This window comes from Schistocerca americana, chromosome 8 (assembly GCF_021461395.2).
Source record: "Schistocerca americana isolate TAMUIC-IGC-003095 chromosome 8, iqSchAmer2.1, whole genome shotgun sequence".
Lineage (NCBI taxonomy): Eukaryota > Metazoa > Arthropoda > Insecta > Orthoptera > Acrididae > Schistocerca > Schistocerca americana.
Genome location: NC_060126.1, coordinates 504,288,180 through 504,307,417, shown reverse-complemented (window position 1 = coordinate 504,307,417; position 19,238 = coordinate 504,288,180).

Below are 19,238 nucleotides of genomic sequence, written 5' to 3'. Positions count from 1 at the left end.
TGACTGGGTGTGTGTGATGTCCTTAGGTTAGTTAGGTTTAAGTAGTTGTAAGTTATAGGGGACTGATGACCATAGATGTTAAGTCCCATAATGCTCAGAGCCATTTTTTTTTTAAATTCACATGTCTTGCATATCCATACAATTAGTGTTTGCTGACGAATTATGAGTCCTATCCTGTTTGAAACTGTTCTGCAGTAAGATTATACGGCATTGATTACGTCTGCATCTTCAGGTGTATTTTGCGAAGTGGTAGTATGGATAAAAAAAAAAATCTAAAATGCACACAGTAAGAGCTACGAGCTCTTGTTCACCTTCGCCACTGTGATACTCATCTCTTCTGCTGTAAGCTCTTTGCTGTTACGATCTTCTTTCTACCAAACAGGTTTCCTGGTGCAAGGTATCTTCAATTCCTATCAAAGGACTTGCCTGTCTTGCTAGAGGTGGGTATACTGTTCCAACAACGGCTGGAGGTGAAATTCGTGCATGACCAAGCACCGGTGTATTGTCTCCGAAATGTGCGAGAACACTTCACTTCAGTGAGTTGGTCAGGAAGGTCCAGTGCGTTGTCCATCTCATTCCCCCAAGTTATTAATCCTTTAATTGTTTGGTTGTTCGGGCACTTCCACTCAGTAATGCCGTATGGAATAATTTTCTGGGGTAACTCATCACTTAGAAAGTACTGACTGCACAAAAACGAGCAGTAAGAAAATATCTCGCTTTCATCCGCGGTCGTCATGTAGGTACTTCTTCAAGGAGTTGGGCATTTGAACTGCACCATCACAATACATATATTCTCCTAATGAAATGTGTCATAAATAATTCATCTGAATTTGATAAAAGTGGTGATATCCATACTCACAGAATTAGAGGAAAAAAATTACTTACGCGCGCAGCATTAATGATGTACTGACACCACTACCACTACTACTATTACAAATGCTTGCTAGCTCATCCGTACCCAACCTCGAGTTTTTTTTTTTAGTGTGTGCGTGTTTCCCTAAGACGTTGGACAGAAAGATGGCCTTATTTTGAATCGACAGCATATTGAGCGCCTGCTATTGCGATGGCTCAGAAGTGCAGGGCGTATGTAAAGCAAGCAAATTGCAGTAGCTGCTGTTTCTGAGTTGACAGAATAATCTATCGCTCCTTTGTTTGTTGCATTATGCAGATCGTTTGTAATAGCAAACAGTTTGCAATACAAGAGATGCTCTTCATAGAATATAAATAATATATCTATAATATAATATAGATAAATAAAGTCTGACAGCTTTTAAGGTACGCATTTTAGAGCGTATGTTTACTGTGCATTTTTTCTCGCTTTACTCCATACTATCACCTCTCAAAATATGGAATACTTTTTTTGACACCGTATACGGGGCGTTACAAAAAGGTACAGCCAAACCTTCAGGAAACATTCCACACACAAACAAAGAAAATATGTTATGTGGACATGTATCCGGAAACGCTTACTTTCCATGTTAGAGCTCATTTTATTACTTCTCTTCAAATCACATTAATCATGGAATGGAAACAAAATGGTTCAAATGGCTCTGAGCACTATGGGACTTAACATCTGTGGTCATCAGTCCCCTAGAACTTAGAACTACTTAAACCTAACTAACTTACGGACCTCACACACATCCATGCCCTAGGCAGGATTCGAACCTGCGACCGTAGCGGTCGCGCGGTTCCACACTGAAGCGGCTAGAACCGCACGGCGAATGGAAACACACAGCAACAGAACGTACCGGCGTGACTTCAAACACTTCGTTACAGGAAATGTTCAAAATGTCTTCCGTTAGCGAGGATACATGCATCCACCCTCCGTCGCACGGAATCCCTGATGCGCTGATGCAGCCCTGGAGAATGGCGTATTGTATCACAGCCGTCCACAATACGAGCACGAAGAGTCTCTACATTTGGTACCGGGGTTGCGTAGACGAGCTTTCAAATGCCCCCATAAATGAAAGTCAAGAGGGTTGAGGTCAGGAGAGCGTGGAGGCCATGGAATTGGTCCGCCTCTACCAATCTATCGGTCACCGAATCTGCTGTTGAGAAGCGTGCGAACACTTCGACTGAAATGCGCAGGAGCTGCATCGTGCATGAACCACATGTTGTGTCGTACTTGTAAAGGCACATGTTCTAGCAGCACAGGTAGAGTATCCCGTATGAAATCATGATAACGTGCTCCATTGAGCGTAGGTGGAAGAACATGGGGCCCAATCAAGACATCACCAACAATGCCTGCCCAAACGTTCACAGAAAATCGGTGTTGATGACCTCATTACACAATTGCGTGCGGATTCTCGTCAGCCCACACATGTTGATTGTGAAAATTTACAATTTGATCACGTGGGAATGAAGCCTCATCCGTAAAGAGAACATTTGCACTGAAATTAGGATTGACACATTGTTGGATGAACCATTCGCAGAAGTGTACCCGTGGAGGCCAATCAGCTGCTGATAGTGCCTGCACACGCTGTACATGGTACGGAAACAACTGGTTCTCCCGCAGCACTCTCCATACAGTGACGTGGTCAACGTTACCTTGTACAGCAGTAACTTTTCTGACGCTGACATTAGGGTTATCGTCAACTGCACGAAGAATTGCCTCGTCCATTGTAGGTGTCCTCGTCGTTCTAGGTCTTCCCCAGTCGCGATTCATAGCCTGGAATGTTCCGTACTTCCTAAGATGCCGAGCAATTGCTTCGAGCGTCTTCCTGTCGGGACACCTTCGTTCTGGAAAACCGTCTCGATACAAACGTACCGCGCCACGGCGCACATCAAATGGGCATCTGCCAACTCCGCATTTGTAAACATTGCACTGACTGCAAAACCACGTTCGTGATGAACACTAACCTGTTGATGCTACGTAGTGATGTGCTCCACTGTAGAGCAATGAGTCGCATGTCAACACAAGCACCAAAGTCAATATTACCTTCCTTCAATTGGGCCAACTGGCGGTGAATCGAGGAAGTACAGTATATACTGACGAAACTAAAATGAGCTCTAACATGGAAATTAAGCGTTTCCGGACACATGTCCACATATCTTTTCTTTATTTGTGTGTGAGGAGTGTTTCCTGAAAGTTTGGCCGTACCTTTTTGTAACACCCTGTATACTCGGAAGCTTCGTCGGTATATCGTGGAGAGCACTTTGTGTACCCCTTTTCCTGTCCCAGTCGCGAATGTCTTACAGGAAGAACGACTGGTGGTAAACCACCGTGTGAGATGGAGTCTCTGGTTTTACCTTCTCGGTCTTTTCGAGAGATATGCGCTAGAGGAAGTAATGTATTTGTTGATTGTTCTAGGAACTTGCGCTCTCAGAATTTCAACAACAAACTACGCCGTGATGCAGAGCGCCTCTCTTGCACCTCTACCATTTAAGTTGGCTAAGCGCCTCCGTGACGCTTTCGTGCTTAGTAAATTAAGCTGTAACCAATCGCTCTGGTCTTCTTTGAATCTACTGTATTTCCTCCATCAGTGCTATGTGGTGCGGATTGCGGACACGAGGAAAGTTTAAGTATTGATCGAACGAAGCCTTGGTGGAAGCTAATGAACATCGGTGCATTTAGGTTGCTGAAAAAGAGAGAGAGGGGAGAGAGCGCTTCTGTCCTTACGGAAAATACTGTAGTGGTCCAACCGACCTTTGAACGGCTGTTCAGGAATCGGCCCTATGCGACCAAGTCATTTGGAATACGTGCTACAGACCGACTCGAGGATCTAGATCTATTAGACATCAAAGTACACAGCCAGGGATGAAACGCGTTGCCGCCTTGGTGTCTCCAGAGGCCCAAAGCTATTTTAAACTTGATACAGTACAAAAAACTTGTACTCCGTATTATATTTTTGCAACTTTGTATTCGTTCATTTTAAGCATGTATCACAGTTTCATCGTTGTTTATACACATGGATCCCAACAAGAGGCTGTCCTCGGTTGTTCTGCTGTGTTTCCCTGATAGGTTTTTAAAGGTGCATCTTCCGGAACAATTTACGAATTGTTGTTCTTGTTGTTGTTGCTGCTGCTGCTGTGGTCTTCAGTCCTGAGACTGGTTTGATGCAGCTCTACATGCTAATCTGTCCTGTGCAAACTCCTTCATCTCCCAGTACCTACTGCAACCTACACCCTTCTCAATCTGCTTAGTGTATTCATCTCATGACCTCCCTCTACGATTTTTTCCCTCCACACTGCCCTCCAATGCTAAATTTGTGATCCCCTGATGCCTCACAACATGTCCTACCAACCGGTCCCTTCTTCTTGTCAAGTTGTGCCACAAACTCCATCCCAATCCTATTCAATACCTCCTCATTAGTTACGTGATCTACCCACCTAATCTTCAACATTCTTCTGTAGCACCACATTTCAAAAGCTTCTATTCTCTTCTTGTCCAAACTATTTATTGTCCACGCTTCACTTCCATACATGGCTACACTCCATACATATACTTTCAGAAACGACTTCCTGACACTTAAATCTACACTCGATGTTAACAAATTTCTCTTCTTCAGAAACGCTTTCCTTCCCATTGCCAGTCTACATTTTATATCCTCTCTACTTCGACCATCATCAGTTATTTTGCTCCCCAAATAGCATAACTCCTTTACTACTTTAAGTGTCTCATTTCGTAATCTAATTCCCTCAGCATTACCCGATTTAATTCGACTACATTCCATTATCCTCGTTTTGCTTTTGTTGATGTTCATCTTATATCCTCCTTTCAAGACACTATCCATTCCATTCAACTGCTCTTCCAAGTCCTTTGCTGTCTCTGACAGAATTACAATGTCATCGGCGAACCTCAAAGTTTTTACTTCTTCTCCATGGATTTTAATACCTACTCCGAATTTTTCTTTTGTTTCCTTTACTTTTTGCTCAATATACAGATTGAATAACATCGGGGACAGGCTACAACCCTGTCTCACTCCTTTCCCAACCACTGCTTCCCTTTCTTGTCCCTCGACTCTTATAACTGCCATCTGGTTTCTGTACAAATTGTAAATAGCCTTTCGCTCCCTATATTTTACCCCTGCCACCTTTAGAATTTGAAAGAGAGTATTCGAATCAACATTGTCAAAAGCTGTCTCTAAGTCTACAAATGCTAGAAACGTAGGTTTGCCTTTCCTTAATCTTCCTTCTAAGATTAGTCGTAAGATCAGTATTGCCTCACGTGTTCCAACATTTCTACGGAATCCAAACTGATCTTCCCCGAGGTCGGCTTCTACCGGATTTTTCATTCGTCTGTAAAGAATTCCCGTTAGTATTTTTGCAGCCGTGACTTATTAAACTGATAGTTCGGTAATTTTCACATCTGTCAACACCTGCTTTCTTTGGGATTGGAATTATTATATTCTTCTTGAAGTATGACGGTATTTCGCCTGTCTCATACATCTTGCTCACCAGATGGTAGATTTTTGTCAGGACTGCCTCTCCCAAGGGCGTCAGTAGTTCTAATGGAATGTTGTCTACTCCGGGGGCCTTGTTTCGACTCAGGTCTTTCAGTGCTCTGTCAAACTCTTAACGCAGTATCGTATCTCCCATTTCATCTTCATCTACATCCTCTTCCATTTCCATAATATTGTCCTCAAGTACATCGCCCTTGTATAGACCCTCTATATACTCCTTCCACCTTTCTGCTTTCCCTTCTTTGCTTAGAAATGGGTTTCCATCTGAGCTCTTGATATTCATACAAGTGGCTCTCTTTTCTCCAAAGGTCTCTTTAATTTTCCTGTAGGCGGTATCTATCTTACCCCTAGTGAGATAAGCCTCTACATCCTTACATTTGTCGTCTAGCCATGCCTGCTTAGCCATTTTGCACTTCCTTACGAATTATGATGCGGAATTATACGGCATTCTGATGGCACTGCAGAGGATTCACAGATATCACTGTACAAGGTTTCTTGTCTCTTCCGATTCGCTTAGCGCGCTACAAGCAATTCACCAAGTGTATCTAGTTTAGCAGCTGATTCAGCTCATCCTTGACTCCTTGCAGCGGCTCCAACACCGTGGCAAGGAGGTGATCTTTTGTTGGGTACCTGGCCACATCGGGATACAGGGAAACAACATGGCCGACATAGCCGCCAAGGAAGCCTGTTGGAATGGCGGTGTCCATCAGTGTCCCACCCCGTCGCACGCCATCGTCTCATTTTCTGACAGACGCATCATGCGTCAGTGGGAGACTGAGCGGTTGCAGGTAACAGAAAACAAACTGCCGTCGATCAGATCGACCACGCATCCTGAGGAAAATTAGGTAATGGATGGAAGTGTAGGGGAGGGAAGTAAAAATTGAAGACCAAAACTTCAATATAGCAGGTTTAAAAGGATGTGGGTTGCAGTAGGTATGCAGTGATTAAGAGGCCTGCACAGGAAAGAGGAGTGTGGAGAGCTGCATCAAACCAATCTGTGGACTGGAAGATGATGATGATGATGATGATGATGATGATGATGATGACAGCGACATCGACAAAGTTATCGACAAAAGATTAAAATCCAAAAAGGACATTGAAGGTACAGGGTGTCACATACATTATAGCACTGATATTTCCTGCGGCTCTACTTCTATGTAATACACTACACTACACTAGAGATCGATTATCCAAATACCTCTCAACCGAAATTTTGGGTAACAGGAAGCGTTCCAGTCGGCAAATTCAAAATAATTTTGTTTTTGCACCTTCGAATGTTACTTCAGTATTCCAACCAGATGTTAGTGGTAAATGTGTAACGAAAATCTGATCTATTCAGTTCCATGCTCACTCGCCTTGACAAAGCTCATGAAGTATAACACCCAGTCTTGAGTCATTTTATGAACTCCATTGTTAAAATACACACACACACACACACACACACACACACACACAGTGACAGTGGCGGTACAATAGCTAAAATAGTATAGTAGGGCGCTGTACACTAGGAATAAAAAAGCGCCAGCCAGCTGATCAGTCCTGGTGCACATTACAACTGCGACAGGGGCGGTAGAGGAGTAATTGGTCTCAGACAGCTTCTGGAACCAGTGACACTCCTGAAGTGTTCTTGCCACTCTCGTCGACTCCGCAGCTGCTAATGCCCGTGGGATAGGCCGCCTCTACGTCTGACTCATCGCCGCAAGTTGTCTTTTTGTGGAGAATACTGCTGCCCTCCAAAAGCACGTTAGGCGGCCACTCCGCTGATTGCATTCTCGGCGGACCAGATGATGGATTTTGCGGCATTGAGCGCACGCTTTATCGCAGCGACCTCTTGCGGTCTCCCATTCTCTCCCTTCCTCTCCTTGTCACCCTTCTTGTACCCAATACTTTCGAACTATTCACAACTGACGTTTTAAGTAAAAGAGCTCCTTGTTCTCCTGAACTCGCGGAGGAAAGTTAGTGCTGCAAGGAAAAGAAACTTTTGGTACCCGATAAATCGGGGTTACGCCTGTCACCACCGTCCATCGGACCACTACAAAACTTTTAGCGCTCTGCAGGAAATCCGCATAAGGGAGGAAGCTAATGTTTTTTTATTTCTTTTCTTTTTCAGGTAAGCATCGCCTGACGTGTTGGATATATCACTGCACCAGCGGCGAGAGTTTCCAATGTGAGTTCCAATGTGTATTTACTCATTTTTAGTGGTTGCGACTCTGAACTTTCAGACTGACGTTTTCGGCAGTTTCCCGAAATAGCATATGGCGAATGCTAGAACCTTTCCTTAGAGAAGGATACAGCCGACTTCCTCCCCCTTCCTTGTCTAATCAGAAGTTCAGCTCCGTCTAAATAAACCCTGCCGTCAAAAGATCGTTAAACACGGATCTTCATTTCATTACAACTCCTTACTGTGGAGTGTGACGCTCAAACGACGTGGAAGTGAAATATTATTTGAAGCCATGATGCTCTCATCTCTATTTCAGCTTCGTGGTGGGCTACTGCTGTACTCTGCCCAGCCGTCAACGAAGGCTGTCTACGGAAATTATCTTTGACGCTCATAAGTTACTGTCTGAACGTCACTGACGCGTCTTTTTGCCGCCTTATTTCATGTTGTCTGACGAAATGACAAACATTATAATTAACTGTTAGAGGAAGTACTGAAGAAGAGTTTTCCATACAAATTCGTTAGCAAATTATTATCTGAAGTACATGAAGTGTAAGAAAACATTTCTACCTTTTTCCTGGAGTGGTGGATAGTATATTTTTGGAAATCAATCACACCTAACATTTCCATTTTTGTACACAATATTTTGTCGACAGACCTAGTCCTCTTCACAGTTAGACGAAGACGACGAGAGCAGGCGAAAAACCATTGAACGTGAAGTGGGATTGTCATCAGCATAACCGAAAATACACGGTCATCAGAAACAGACTGGAAAGCTTGTAAGGGTGTTGCAGGGTAGGTAGAAATAATTGTTCACAAAAGATTCAATACGTTAGGCTATTTGAGAGTTAATTAGCATTGTAGTTAGCCTATCAGGCCGTTGTCCGTTCAAATTCAAGCAGCCCACCAGAGACGGTGTCGCCAAACATATGCTTCCTTTGGTTTCCTAAAACCAAACAAGAGAGTGATACAAAAATTGGACATGGGACAATAGTAAGGATCGAACCCGGGGCAAAGGCTGAGCAGCCTGGTGCGCTGTAATCTACGTCAAGAGAACAACTGATCCTAATCGTATGTGGCGCGCCGCTTGAATTTGCGTGCGCGACGAACTGATTGATTTCAAGACTAAGTAATCCAGAAACGGCGCAACGTGCCGAATTTTTTTCTTAAACCTATTGCAAATGTGTTTAGCTCCAAAGTGCTTGTTTTGAATACTGTGTTGAAAGCGAAGAGAGCCGTTTAGAAAAAGGCAGAAACTATAACTGATCGTCCTCCATAGCAGCATTGTATTTCTTATTGTAGCGCTTGTAAGGGTATCACCGACCATCTTAAACGGCAATCGATGCTAACGTTATACCTCTGCGAGGAGTTTTTGAAAAGCTGACCGTGAGATAACCTAATGGAAACAGAACAACCAAACTGTGATTCGTTTCCGAAACACTTCAGCAGAGTATAAACAAGAGTAAATAGGTGGGTCAGGAACAGACGTTCTCCCAGCACAGAAGCAAGTTGTAACATTACATATTAGGCATTCTTGTGTCAAGCAAAATGATAAAGCAGAAGGCAGTGCCAAGGCTAACCTAACCTAACCTAACCTAACCTTACCTTCCTTGACACACACTAAACTCTTTCCTTAATGCTGTTCCAACTACAACACAATATCCTAACCTTGCAGATAAAACTTACAAATGGCCAATTAGATAGTAAAGAGCAACATATGCCTCTCAACTACACGTACCTTAAATGAACTAGGTGTAACAGTTTATAAAACCAATTACCGACGCACATGAAACTAGTAGCAATACTGAACAGGGAAAAGCTTGAAGTGATTCAGAATTTAAATCAGGGGGTCTGCTAATGATCATAATCTATAACTTCATGGCATAGTACAGGGTCTCTATGCCTGTCCATTATCCAGCTTTCACTAGAATAGATAACTCAGTAAATAGTTCTTTCTTAAAATCGATTTGTAGGAACCAAACAGAGTGCAAATCTAACTACACTGGCTCTGAAGGAACCTTTGCATTTCTTCATTAACTAACTCTAGTACGTGAGTACCCTTAAACTTTAATGGTTTGAAGAACCTGCCAGTCGGAGTGGCCGAGCGGTTCTAGGCGCTACAGTCTGGAACCGCGCGACCGCTACGGTCACAGGTTCGAATCCTGCCTAGGGCATGGATGTGTGTGATGCCCTTAGGTTAGTTTTTTTTTAAGAACCTTGGTCATTAACAAAACTGCACCAGTATGTATGAGAAATGGGAAGTATTCTTATCATTAATTATTAATTAAATAAAGCACAAAAAACTATAACTCTTCAAATAACATGTGCTTTCATAAGCAGTCTTTTAACCTACTCAAAATTATAATTGGCTGTGCAAATGACAACACAACATTAATTTCAGGTTCTATCACTTTCTTGTAATAAATTAGTACACTCTGAATTAAATCTACTAGGATAGGATTTCTGTCCAGGTTTGTGATAATCACTGGTGTAAGATAGATTTTTTAGCAACACCACAATTGTTATTATAAAATCAACCAAATTTCACAAATTCTTGGTCCATTTACGGAGTGCCTAATATAAACAATTAACTGGTGGGCTATTTGCAGTAACTATTAAGCTGGCGGCGATGCAGTCAGCCCTTGGCCTATTCTTGGCTTCGAAATTATATTTATAGGGTCAAAAACCATGCCATGATAATGGTATCACCAAATGCAGCATCCGAGCCCAATAAATACTGCCATTAAGCTCTTCTGGCCTCAAAACGCCAGGAGTGTGAGCCACAGTGATCCGCTACTGATAGCTAGGTGTTAACCATTTCACTGCTCAGCCCAGACTCCTTACCCGTCCCAAGGGACGAGTTGCCACTTGTGCGCCAACCACACCTTTTCCACTCCGCCAGGCTACTTCTGCAGCCGCGGGGCTTCCCCACATCTTTTACATTCAACACTATGTTCGCTGACTATGGACCAAGTCATTTACAGTAGATTACATAACAATCATTCCATCAGTTATTTAAATCCACAAGCATAAATTAAACGACATCGTTCAAAAGTTTCACATAACTGAAACATGTATACATAGTCAGACAATTTCCATGACAGATACATTATACATAAGCAATACTACAAACTGACACAAAAATATCGATACAGGTAAAAAATAGGCCAAAAACAGGTGTTACACGCTGAAAATTCACATTGACGAAGATACACCATCTGATACATTTCAAATTTCTACGAATTCACAGCTTTAGCTGACTGAACAGTCTTCTGTTAATCTTGCGGAACAGAAACCGTGTTTACCTTTGTTAGTTCCTCCTTTGCTGCAAAATCTCTGTCGCAGCTCAAAAAGCTGTGCCCACTTAACAGAACAGTTGTGTTCTCTCTTCAAACCATCCCATTCCAAATGGAGGAGAGCCTGACGCATGTCACTTCTAATTCTACTGGGGAGCACTGCTTAGCACAAGGGCTATGCGCCGTGTAGTTTGAGGTATTTTCTCCATAATGTGACACTTGGAACAAGTCTAGGGACATGCAACAGAGTACTAAGAACAAACGCGTTTAGTGAAAAAAATGGCTTTTGGAACCGTTGACGGGCGCGCGCGCTCGCGCGTGTGTGTGTGTGTGTTTGTTACCATTTAATGTCGATAATGTGTTTGACATTTGGTGCAGCGTACCTCAGCAAGTGATGTTCGCCTCCGAGAAGTTGCTAGAGGAGTAAATATGTGCGTGTAGACGAAACTCGCCTGCAAGCGGGTGGAGCGAGGCATCAGGAAAACGTGTGATTGACGAGCCCTGTGCGCCGGCGATCAGTCGCCGCTGTGTGTCCGGGGTGGATGATGGATTGCACACATCGATCCGCCGCGACGGCATCAGGGGCGGTTTCTGCCGCAAATAACTAGCCCACCAGTCGCCGGTAGGCTAGCCGTCATGAGCAAAATAGGCGGCTCCGGTGTTCCGTACACGAACACTGGCCGTCTGCTTTGTATGGTATTGTGCTGTACTAATTCGGGCAGTTAGCGGACCCTCTCTGCTAGTGACACGGGACTCGTGGTCGTCTCTGTGTAATTAAACGAGCGTATAGAAGTGTAATGACGTGTGAGGATTTTGCTTAACTGTTCTCTAATTCAGCTCCGCCAGGTCCCTGAATAGGCGCTCGGCAGCTCCATTACTGCTAACGGAATCACTCTTGCTAATGCGGTGCATTGGTTTTTGGCAGTAATTAACGATGCTAATCGTCATAATGAAACCCCAAATAGGTCTTACTGCGAGCTAAACATTTGATCAACTAGTACCCGGCCAGTAATTATCACTGTAATAGGGCTCAAACATCTTTACCTGCTGGACTTTTAGCACATTTATTGACTAAACACCCGATATGAATATCCTGTTCAATAGTGAAAACAAAACAGCCACTAGCAGATTTGTCCGTCTTATCGGTGACAAATATTGAAATACTGAAATTAAGGGAGTAAGCTTTCAAGGACTGGGATTGGGTGGAGATAGATGTTCCGAGAGCTCAAACAAATATGTTAGTTAGGACCGCGGATCAGCAAAGATTGCTCATGCCTGCCGCTCAGATACACGTAGTAAAAAAGGGGTACACGGGTTTCTCTCTCCTCCCCTCTGGGTGGGTGTGGGGGGGGGGGGATGAAAGGGAGGGAGATCAGCTGGCAGCACCTTTAAAATGGCTTTGGGAATAATAATAGCCTACATAATGTTACGGTTGCTTATTTGCGAAATTGGAGAATCATGCTAATACCGACCGGACGTTGGCTTGATACAGGGCACAACCTGAAAGGAAAGGTAATAAAATGCCAGTAAAGATAACAATAATAAAACATCATTACGTAGGTCACCTCTAGTCATGCAAAGCGCAGTTTGTTCGAAAGAGTGAAGATGCAACAGTAAACTACAGAAAACGTACACCCAGTGCCATCACCTGTTGTTTTATAACCATGCTATCGTCCATTGTTTAAAGCATGAAGCCAGTAAAAGCAACAATTGTGACAAAAGTGTCTTACAGTCGTGCACTGTATTAGTAGTTACACAGAACGTAGAAAGAGTGGAATAATCAACATTTACAAAATCAAAGGAAGAAATTGTTCTACTGATAAGAACATATGTCTAAAACCGGATTCTATTTCACGTTGAACTACAAATATATTATGCGAATGTAAGTTACTTTAGTCATTTTTGTTACTTCTAGTGGCTTCATGTTCTAAACAATGCGCTCGTATATAGTTGTAAGCTTCACTTGGGTGTAAAAATAATTTATTTTATTCCTTTACATTGTCTCATTGTTGATGGGACTGTGCTCTGACGTGACGTTATTCGCCCTACTTGTACAGCCCCAAATAAATTTTATTGGTTGTTCATACGTCTTAATTTCTAGTCTTTTTCAACTTCCTCGTACTTTTGGTGTAATATCTTAATACTGCTTTTCAGTTTTTTTAGTTGCAATAACTTTATACTGCTTTTCAGTTTTTTTAGTTCCAATAAAAAGCTTTGAAACAGGTCTGCAAAATAAACGTATTTAGTGCATGGAGGATTTTTTCGACCTTATAAAATACATGTCATCAAGCAAAGGTAATTTCAGAGCCACGACAAACGGTGGAAATGCCTTATAAAATATACAGTATCCCCTTCTCGCTGGCTGTAACACACATCTACACCGGACGTGTTGCAGAGATTGTGAAGCACGTACGTATCCATAGTGTGGAAATAGAAGAGGTATGCCTGAAGATCGTTTGAAAGGTGTTATAAGAGCGTGATTTTACGGCCCTGTGACACTGAAAGCGCGAGGATAATTGAAATTTCTTGGGACGATGTGAAACAGGTTGGCAGAACGCCAGAAATTGTGGCCTGGAGTTTGAGATCCATTAAGACGATAACGGTGTCGCCATCAAACCGTCCTAAGGAACAGTATGCACTTCTTCAGTCACCAAAACAACAGAGCATTTGTGGGTGAAACTGGAGAAGGATGTCCATAAACGCTCGCTCATTTCCGAACAATAGCTACAGGCCATCTGCAGGAAGAATAACCAAATTGTAGGGCCATTCGACAAGTGCAATATACTCAGTTAACGATATGAGACGTACTGGAACGGAGTGATTTGACATGCATGACACGATCTTTCCTTTTTCCGCATTATCCGACCTATTTTTCCCAAATCCATCTAGCGGGAATAATTCTCCTGACTTGTCTCCCCACGTCAGTTTACACATTGCGCAAGCAGTAGGAGCAGCTTAGGAGAAATTTCGGAAGGGGATTAAAGTTCAGAGATATAAATAAAAACTTTGAAATTTGTCGATGACATTGTCTGTTAGGCACGGCAAAAGACTTGAAAGCTGAATTGAACGGAAGGGATCGTACATCGAAAAACAGGCTATTTCATGAACATCAGATAAAGCAAAATAAGAGTAATGGACCGCAACTGAATTAAATCAGGAGGTCCTGAGGGAATTAGACAAGAAAATGAAACACTGAAAGTAGTAGATGAGTTTCGCTATTTGTGCAGCAAAACGACAGACGATGGTCGAAGCTGAAATGATATAAAATGCAGACAGGAAATCGGAAGGAAGCATTTCTGGAAAAGAGAAATTGAGCATCTCTTATGTATTTATGTGTTAGGAAGCCTTTTTCTGAAATAATTGCATCGAATGTAACCTTTTACGGAAGTGAAACGTGGACGATAAGCGGTTCACACAAGAAGAGAATAGAAGACTTTCAAGTGTGTTGCTGTAGAACGATGCTGAGGATTAGGCGGTTAGATCGAGTAACTAACAAGGAGGCACTGAATAGAATTGGAGAAAAAGCAAATTTATGGCCTAAGTTGATCAAGAGAAGGGATCGGTTGATAGGTCGTATCCCGAGACATCAGGGAATCGTGAATTTGATAATGGAAGAACGTGTAGAGATAGTAACGGTAGAGGGAGACAAAGTTATGAATACGGTAAAAAGTTCAAGTGGATGTGCGTTGCAGCAGCAACGCAAAAATGAAAGAGGTTTGTTCAGGGTCGACTAGTGTGGAGAGTTCTGCATCGGGTCATTCTTCTGACTGAAAACCATCACAACAACAAAAAGAATAACAAGAGCATCATCATCTCTGAGACTTTACAGATTAAGTTAACAACTGTCGCCCTCCGCAAAGACGACCGTGTAAAAAGACTGGCGCTTTGTCAGAAGAGAGTACATGTTATGGGTTTCCTTCATACGCATGTCTACTGCGGGAGGAATAACAGGTGCATTTCTGTGTGCGCGTGAAATGGGTCCGCAACTGGAAACGTACTCCAAAGTTGAAGTGTGTGGGACAGTGCAATTCTTGTGGGCAAAACTTATAAATTGCACCCCGAGTCACCGTGTAATCCGGCCGATGTATGGGTCATATGCGATGTCGTGTCCAACTCTAGTGAAACGGTGCCAACAATTTGATCAAGGCCACACAAGCGTGGCTGATGCTGATCGGAAGGGAAGACCATCGACATCGAGCATAAGGGACAATGTCCAGGCAGTCGAGGAAGAATATCTGGGGGAAAATAGACTTTCGAGCAGTGAGGACGTTCACACCGCAGTTTCTAGTCGCTCCAGAGCCAGTATCGGGATCCTGTCTTCTAGGAGTGGAACGAGTGGAACAACATTACGGGGACTTGGTGACAACGGTGAAAAATAGCGTCATGTATGTGTGTCACTCTGGAGTGCGGTGCAGCATTCAGTGAAAGTTGCAAAGTGTAACTCTTGAAGTCCGACCGTGCATCTGTAGTCTCGTGGCGACCGTAGAGTGTGAGGCGGACGGCACTTTGCGTACAACTGCTGTCCCCGTCCAGAATGGCACGCGGGGAGAACTGTTGATGGTAAGCCTCCGTGTGATTTCTCACTAACAAGGGGAGGCCGCCAATTGTGAAATTCAGATTCGATTCATACTGCGCATAATAAAAGCTCATGGCCAGAGGTGTAATGTGGCAAAGCACCAAGATGCACTTCTCAGCCGTTGTCGAGAAAATCGACAGTTAAAAGAAACCGCTGCGGTGAAATGCTCTCTACGCTTAATAACTTTCTACAGCGTCGTCGCGCAGCGGTAAGCGCTCGGGTTCGTAATCTGTAGGTCGCCTGATCGAATCTCGCTCCATGCAACTTTTTTTTATTATTTGTTTTTTTTTGTAATTCAAATGTATACACACACCAACACATTATATATATATATATATATATATATATATATATATATATATATATATATACTTGAAATAAATCCAATCCATCGTCCACCACCAATTGTCTTGTCCGATTTTTGCCGATATGATACAATACGCGTGGTATGCATCAAATCTGACGAACGATAGAACAATTTTTCAGAATAAAAAAAAATTGTTCTTGTAAAAACACATCGTTTCTCAGATGTGCGCGATGTCGTGCTGTTTTCTGCTTTCCATGTTTCTATGATAACTATCACTCTGGTTCGTGCGATACTCCTGCTACTTCTGATCACTAATTGTTAATTATGTGCGAGTGTATACCGAACTTATCAATAAATTGTATCCACTTGAATATTATTTGTGATATTGTGTTTTATTTCAAGTTTTATTTTTCCATGACAAACGACTTTCAACAACTTATTATATGCATAATTCTTGCAACTGATTGCCGGGAATATATATATATATTAATTAATTACAAAAAACAAATAATAAAAAATGTTGCATGGCGCGGGATTCGATCCGGCGACCTTCGGATTACGAACCCGAGCGCTTACCGCTGCGCCATGACACTGTAGAAAACTATTAATCGTAGAGAGTATTTCACCGCAACGGTTTCTTTTAACTGTCGATTTTCTCGACAACGGCTTAGAAGTGCATCTTGGTGCTTTGCCACATTACACCTCTGGCCATGAGCTTTTATTATGCGCAGTATGAATCGAATCTGAATTTCACAATTGGCGGCCTCCCCTTGTAAGTTCGAGTCACCAACAGTCTCCTCCGAATGCGAAAATAGTTTGTTGACACCGACGTACATACGTAGAAGCGATCACCATGACAAAATATGGAAAATCAGAGCTCGCACGGAAAGATATAGGTGTTCGTTCGTTCCGCGCGCTATAAGAGATTGGAACAATAGAGAATGTGAAGGTGGTTCGATGGACATTCTGCCAAGCACTTAAATGTGACTCGTACAGTATCCACGTAGATGTAGATGAAGTCGAATCCTTCGAATTTTATCTTTGTCTCCCCTGCGAGGTACACGTAAGAAGGAGCAACATACTGGTTGACCGTTCTAGACACGTACGTTCTCCAGATTTTACTAGTAAACCACGTGGTGCACAGCGCCCCTGTTTGCCTGACATTGGAATTGGATGACATGTCCGTGACACTTCGGCGCTTACTAAGTCAAACTATGGCTGAACGCGCTGCTCTTATTTGGATCTTGTCAAGTATCGGTCGATGAAGGATTTTATAAGCTACCTTGTTCTTCGTGGGTAGTTTCATGTCCTGAGAAATCTCCCAGTGAATGTCAGCCTCGCATCTGCTTTACTGCGTTGTCGCTCCAATTTAAATCTTTCGTTACGCATACTTCTTGATATTATACGGATGTGGCAGCTTCCAATGAATGTTCTGCAAACGCATAATCAAACAGTAATGGATCTTCCTGCCCGTTCATGCGGAATACTTTACATTTGTTTATGTTGAATGTCAACTGCCAATCCTCGCAGTAAACGTTGATACCATGCAGATTTGCATTTCGGTACAGTTTTCAGGCGTTTCGAGTGAGATTTGTACAACAGCATCAGCAGTGAAAGATCATTCATATGTATAGTGGATACAAATAGTTCTGTAAAACTCCGTTGGGGTACGCCCAAAGTTACTTTTACGTCATTCGAGCAAGACATGCTGTGTTCTGTTTACTAGGAACTGTTCAGTTCACTCACAAACATAGTCAGACATTTCGTACGCTCGTATTTTGTTCATTAGATGGCAGTGCGTAATTGTATTGAACATCTTTCGAAAGTGAAGGCTCACGTCATCAACCTGCCCTTGGGGTCTCGTGGACTGGACAAGCAAAGCGATCTGCGTTCCATACGATATTTCTTTGCGGAATCTGTACTGTTTCCTATAGAGCAGAGTATCTAAAAGTGCAGGGTGATCCATATAACCCTGAACTATTTCAGTGGGTCATAATTTCGCTCGTAAAAACGGGAAAGTTGTTTTAATGACCTCAGTGGCTCTGGGAGAAATGGAAGTAGCGCCCGTTGTCGCCAAACTGATTGTCCTTTCTGTGCCTGACTCGAGAGCGGATTTTTATTGTTGAAACGTATCTGAAGACATTGATTGGTTACAAAATGACGAGCGTTCGGGAGAGAATTTAATGTGCTCGATGTTCGAACAGCCGGCCGCTGTGGCCAAGCGGTTCTAGGCGCTTTACTCCGGAACCGCGCGACCGCTACGGTCTCAGGTTCGAATCCTGCCTCGGGCATGGAGGAGTGTGATGTCCATATGTTAGTTAGGTTTAAGTAGTTATAAGGGACTGATGACCTCAGACGTTAAGTCCCATAGTGCTTAGAGCCATTTGGTGTTCAACCAAAGACAACAATTTTATCAATCGTAAGGAGTGGTGACAACTGGTGCATTAAATAGTGATAGTGCTAAATATATACACTACTGGCCATTAAAATTGCTACACCACGAAGATGACGTGCTACAGACGCGAAATTTAACCGACGGGAAGAAGATGCTGTGATATCCAAATGATTAGCTTTTCAGAGCATTCACACAAGGTTGGCGCCGGTGGCGACACCTACAACGTGCTGACATGAGGAAAGTTTCCAACCGATTTCTCATACACAAACACCAGTTGACCGGCGTTGCCTGGTGAAACGTTGTTGTCATGCCTCGTGTAAGAAGGAGAAATGCGTACCATCACGTTTCCGACTTTGATAAGGGTCGGATTGTAGCCTATCGCGATTGCGGTTTATCGTATCGCGACATTGTTGCTCGCGTTGGTCGAGATCCTATGACTGTTAGTTGAACATGGAATCGGTGGGTTTACGAGGGTAATACGGAACGCCGTGCCGAATCCCAATGGCCTCCTATCACTAGCAGTCGAGATCACAGGCATCTTATCCACATGGCTGTAACGGATCACACAGCCACGTCTCGATCCGCGAGTCAACAGATGGGGACGTTTGCAAGACAACAACCATCTGCACAAACAGTTCGACGACGTTTGCAGCAGCATGGACTATCAGCTCGGAGACCGTGCTACCCTTGACGCTGTATAACAGATAGGAGCGCCTGCGTTGGTGTACTCAACGACGAACCTGGGTGCACGAATGGCAAAACGTCATTTTTTCGGAGGAATCCAGGTTCTGTTTACAGCATCACGATGGTCGCATCCGTGTTTGGCGACATCGCGGTGAACGCACATTGGTAGCGTGTATTCGTCATCGCCATACTTGTGCCATCACCCGGCGTGATGGTATGGGGTGCCATTGGTTACACGTCTCGGTCACCTCTTGTTCGCATTGACGGCACTCTGAACAGTGGACGTTACATTTCAGATGTGTTACGACCCGTGGCTCTACCCTTCATCCGATCCCTGCGAAACCCTACATTTCAGCAGGATAATGCGCGACCGCATCTTGCAGGTCCTGTACGGGCCTTTCTGGATACAGAAAATGTTCG